Below are 6000 nucleotides of genomic sequence, written 5' to 3' on the forward strand. Positions count from 1 at the left end.
GTGGGATGGCGGACAAGGGGGGCTGAAGGGACGGGAGTCAGGCAGGTGTCACGCATGCAGTCAGGGGAAAGAGGAGAGAGGGTAGCAGGAAAAAACAAAAAACTCAGCTAAATTCTACCCAGTCACCACCATTAGAAAAATCCATTCGGATCTGCTCAAGACAAAACCAAAAAAGGAAGACAAAAAAAAGCCCAAGATGTAAAATATACATATATACGCCAGGTAGGTATATATGTATAAGGATCCAAGGGAGAAGGAGGAGAAGGACAGAGATAAGGGATGGACGGACGAGGAGGAACAGGCAACTGGCTCACACACAGACACACTGCGCCGAGGCGAAGGCACGGGCTTCAATTTATGCTTTCTGGTCGACACCACCCCCCACCTCACACACACGCACACACACATGCAGACTCAAACACACAAACACACACACACACACGTCCCGCCCCTATCTGCCCCTGTCCCTGTCCTGTCCCGTACTGGATGCGTGGCCCAGCTGATCAGTGCAGAGGGATTAGTCAACGGGGCCAGCTGGCAGGGATTACACAGGCAAAGTGGGGGAGGTGTGTGTGTGTGTGGGGGGGGGGGGGGGCAAGGGGTGAGGAGGGTAGTCCTAATACTGAGGTGGGTTGGTGGGGGGGATGGGAGGCCCTGTTTTGTCCTGCACACACACACACACACACACAGATGTACATGTAGGCACTCACACAAATCTGTTTACACATACAGCACAGTCACATACACATTTCATGCAGCTGCACATCTGTATCTCGCACCAGTGCCCAAGCACAATATAAAATGCTTACAAATATGGCTCTTACAGTTAATGCAGGGGCTGCAGCGGCACACACTGCAAGGGTAGCCAGCCAGTAATGCATGCGGTGCATCCTCTCTCCCGGCGCAGCGTTGATAAATGTATGTAAATGTGCAGGAGGCAGCGGGGGATGGATGGAGGAGGGGGGCCGAGAGAGGGAGGGAGCCCCACGGGAGAGCAGGGCTAGGCTGACAATGCAAGGCTTTGACCCTTGACCCCTCTCTGCTCCATCATCCATGGCCATCAGCTGATCCCGGGAAATGGACAGCCGCAGTAACAACCCCCCCCACCTCTCTTTTTTTTTACCTCTCATACAAGCCCACACTAAACAGCTCACCTTTCCTCTTTTTATTTTTCATCAATCCTTTTCCATCTCTCGCTCCCTTCAGCCCGCTCTTTCCAGTCTCATGCCTCACTTCACCACCGAGCTCATCAACGATATCCCCCTCTCCTAACCTTTCTCATTATTTTGAAATGTGTTGACATCTGCAACTGTCATATCCATGCAGGTAGAGAACCATTCTGCATGAGTATATTTATTTATATGTTCATGTTTTGGCTGATCGAATTGTCATCAAGAACGCTTGTCGGTCTTAGTTTAACCATTTTTCTACAACTCTACAGACCTATGGCCCTTTCTCCCATATTACATCTGCAGTCCCACACATAGGAGTTGACATTTTACAAATGAAATCAAATAAAACACTCACTCCATCAATATTTCAAACGCACTTGAAGCATTACAATAATTAGTGCAGTTTTAAGAATGTTAACACTGAAAGCACATTTTAGGGGAAGCATAAACAGCTGTTGAGGTGATTAATCTGTTTTTTTTTTGTTTTTTTGTTTTTTTTTAGTGCTGTGTTTTTTAGCATTTTGTACAGACTGATTGTGGTCATTTTCTTACGATCAGTTAGCTGCAATACAGCAGTTATAAGGATTGTTGGAAGTTTGAATTTCTTGAAATCGCCCTGCTGCTAATGTGATATTTGCCAGACATTACCAAAGCCATGCAGACTGAACCTCTGCGTGTCTTTCCGGTGGCAATTTAACACACATTTACTTCACACCCTTTGATCTCAATTTTAGTAAAAGCATAAAAAATATCTATTTCAATATCACACAGAATTACATACCTGAAAGGGATAAAATATCCTAGAATTTGATATATTATTTTTCATGGAAAATGCGATCTGTCTCCCGTCTGTCAGCAAATCTGCAAAAACTGCCAGGTATAGAAGGATAATTCGGAGACACGTTCAGGTAGCATTAGTTGCGTCTAGTGTTATTTTGAGAAAAGCTAAATGTCAAAAGTTTTCGCAGACTGTCAACAGCAGTTTGAGCTACAGTACATGCGGCAGAATTACGGCTCACTCCAAACGCACGCTCACAAACGCAAACTCGTGCATTCATGTGCAAGCATGCCACAAATGCACACACACGCGCTGAGGCAGACGTAGAGTGATTTCTGTAAAATCAAAGAGACATTTTGCAGGGCCTTGCAGGCAGAAAACAGCGGCAGTGTTTTTATAGGAAATATATAGAATCAGACATGGCTGATGTGTGACGAACAGGACATTAGTTTAGATCTATTTACATGAAATGCACAATAACGTTGCAGCAGAGCTTTGGGTGGAACGCTAGAGAGAGCCTGGCCTTGCATTTATGAGGAGCAGAGAGATGGATTTTAAGAGAGGCAGTTTGAATAAAAGCAACAAAAATGAATCTCTTTTTCACTTGAATTGTGGACTACACGTCTGTTACCAAAACTGTTTCCAGTTTGTGTCAAATATTTTCTGATTCTTACAGGCAACTGAAACCTTATAATTTATGGGCATAAATTCTGACCCATAAATTTCACGGGTTCTGTGCTATATGTGTTTATATGTTTTAGGCATGTTTACCCTTGTGCATGTTGGCATGAAGAGAGGGAAGAGATCTGTGACTGCATTTTGATGTCCTGCTACCCCGTTATCCGTTTTAAAGGCTTGTACATGCGAGGACGAGAGCCGGGCGAAACAAGCATGCAACCCTACCAGCAGACAGCCAGGAAGATCACAGAGAGGCAAGCAAAGAATTTTTTATCATACAGAGAAAAAAGGGAAAATACAAGAGCAAGCAGTCATACAAAGAGACAAGCTGTGAGAGACAGACAGGCAGGAAGACAGGAAGACGGGCCGGGACGAATAGACAGTGCTCGTCCCTAGTTTGGTAATCCGATGGAGAGATTAGCAAGCAGGCAGCATTTGGGTCGGATTATCGAGTCATTAGAAAAGACTGGTGCTCCAGAGCCTCTCTCATGTGTTAATGTGGCTTTACAGATCCTCAGAGCAGTCTGCACAGATTGTCTAGATTGTGATGAGAGCATATACAGTAGATCGTCTTTCAGTATGTAAATAGGGCCACACAAACCTGATGCCCCCACCGATTGATTTGTTTTGCATGTATATGTGTATTATTCAGGAGCCGTGTGAAATGATTGCTCCTCTATTTTATTTTAATTATTTTAGTTATTTTAATAATCCCTGCATTAACAGCAAAAGAGAAAAGTCATTGCAGAATTGTGTTTTATTTTATCCTCTTCAGCTGAGGTGGTTCTACTTTGCTGTGCTGCAGAAGTGATGATAGAAATGTGTATGTATGTACGTAAATATGTTTCATTTTTATTTTTTGTGGTTATTCCAGGAAAAGTGCTATTTTTTTTCTTTTAGATTTTTAATCTCAAAATTTGCAACTAACCACCTATAATCAGAATTTATTTTTTTATATAAACACTATTTCATATTTTTATTGAAAACTTTTTTTTCTCACCCCAGTCTTCAGCTCTGACACTGGCCTAGAGGCAGGAGAAGCTGAACACAAACGAAGGAGTCTCTGAGCCAATGCATCAGCGCTGTGTCTAACTGTATAGCTAGATAAGCTGTAGCATTTAGCGCTGTAGGTCAGTGGAGAATACTGAGGGTATATGGCCTTTGTGCACTTGCAAATCATACAGCTGTGATGTTCAGTGATGACGGGATTTAAGCAGGATCAGGAGGAGAGCTTACGAGTGTGTGTGGGTGTCTGTGCAGGGGAATACATGTATTTACAGTACCGTTGTGTGGATTTTGGATATTTACCCTGTAAATATCAGTGGCGATACACACACTCCCATCTGTGTGTGTGTGTGTGTGTGTGTGTGTGTGTGTGTGTGTTTAGTCGTGTCAGGGGTTGGGGGTGGGCAGTTCATTGACAGCTGATCAATGCTGCTGACACACTCTGTGTCAGATGTGCTGATATGGTCCAGTGACCGCAATATCAGTTTCAATTTCTCTTGGAGTGGTCAGTGTGATGAGTGTGTGTGTGTGAGTGTGTTTTGTAATATTTACCAAATACCAAAAAAACCGGAAGGGTACACAATGACGTGTCAGCAACCAGATTCCACACTGACCATGCAGTTCCTGGATGATCCATAAGAGCTTGTAACTTTCTTCCAGGTCGAGCACATACAGTCACTCCCACGCAAACATAAACACACACTATCTGATCTGTGTTCCCAAAAACCTTCCCTTTTGCTGCTGCCTCTGCACACACCATGCCCCAGTTCCCCACCCCCATCCTTTTTTGTCAAATAAATTGCTATGTGACCTACTTCCCATTTTGCACCATTTCTGTCATGTTCAGATATTACTGTTTGAACATGAGTGATTTGCTTTGGGGCATACAGTGTCAAAGAAAACACAGTGTATTTAATATGGGCATACTGTACAGCAAAGTGTATTGAATGAAATGTGTTTTTTTAAAAATATGGACTCTTTTTTTTAATTATGATTTGGCGTTGTTGCAGCGTGGCAGCTTTTTTTCATGTGTGGGCAACGTGGGATTTTTTTTTTTTTTTTCAGGGCTTTTGTTTTAAAAATTGCCCTTGTATGATTTGTAATTAAAAAGCATGGTTCACATATTTTCTGATTAACACATACAATAATACTCATGGCCCTCATAATAACAGGATGTCTTTGTGATGGTCATAGACTGGGGAAATAAGGTAAATCAATTTTGCAGCCTAGTTAAGCAGAAAGCACAGTGGTAATTTTTAATAATAAGCGTGGCTAATTCATTGGACCGCGTTGCATTTATAACCCAGTTAGGTCTGCACAAGTTGGCATCCAGTATTCTGTTTGGACTTGAGGTGCATTTTCAAAAAGCTCCTCGTGATGAAGGGAGGATCTTACGCCACGACGTGCTGGATCCCAAATATCACATGTGGGCAGATTATCAAGCGGCAAGTGATGCGAGTGCTGCAGTGACTTTTATTTTACATTGCTGTTCATTCATTTTCATTTATTTGATGTGTTACACAACTTTTGTGGCCCCACAGATTTCACCTCCCTACTTTTTACTTTTTAATTCATAATTTAGCAGATATATTGCGTTTGTACACAGTTGTGCAAAAAGTTCCATCTGGTATCTGTCAGAAATCGCACAACGATTAGAGCAATTCTTGTAATTTCTTATATTTCTTTCTCAATATTTCATGCTTTATTACATTTGACGTCTGTATATTTATATGTACATCCATGTGTGTCCCTCCTGCCTTTTCTCAGCCATGCAGAGATGGCACCCGAGACCACACTGACCCTGATTTATTGGGATCAGAATCCACATGACAGCAATTAATTTACATCCATTAGCTTACATCGCTCGCGCTCTCCTTCTTGCTCTCTGTGGACATTTTGCACTCGTGCACAATCACTTTGAACATTCTTCGTTTCGCCCCTCACTCTCCCACTTTTGCCTTTCTCAGCATGTTCTGTAGCTCTCTCCCTTTTAATCAGTCACTCTCGGTATACCAGTCACTCCCGCATCTTGCTGCTCGTTTTCGCTCAAGGTGCTGAGATTCCGTGCTCTAATCCTTTTAGGAGACCTTTAGCATCCCGTCCTACCTCTGTGCATTAAGGCCCCCTGCATAGATGATAATGTCATCAGGTTCATGTCCGTGTGTGTGTTTTGTTCGTACTGTGACTGTGTTTCTCTCGGAGGCAAGAGGAACTTCTGGCTGGCTGGGTATCATATGAGCGAACCTTATAAATGATCATTATGTTACGCATACTCTGACTTTTTAATAAGTGAACAGACTATCTGTGTAATCGGAGCAAATTAAACAGTGCTCAACAAACTGTCTGATAATGACTGCACAAGGAGTT

The sequence above is a fragment of the Scatophagus argus genome, chromosome 15 (genome assembly GCF_020382885.2).
Source record: "Scatophagus argus isolate fScaArg1 chromosome 15, fScaArg1.pri, whole genome shotgun sequence".
Lineage (NCBI taxonomy): Eukaryota > Metazoa > Chordata > Actinopteri > Scatophagidae > Scatophagus > Scatophagus argus.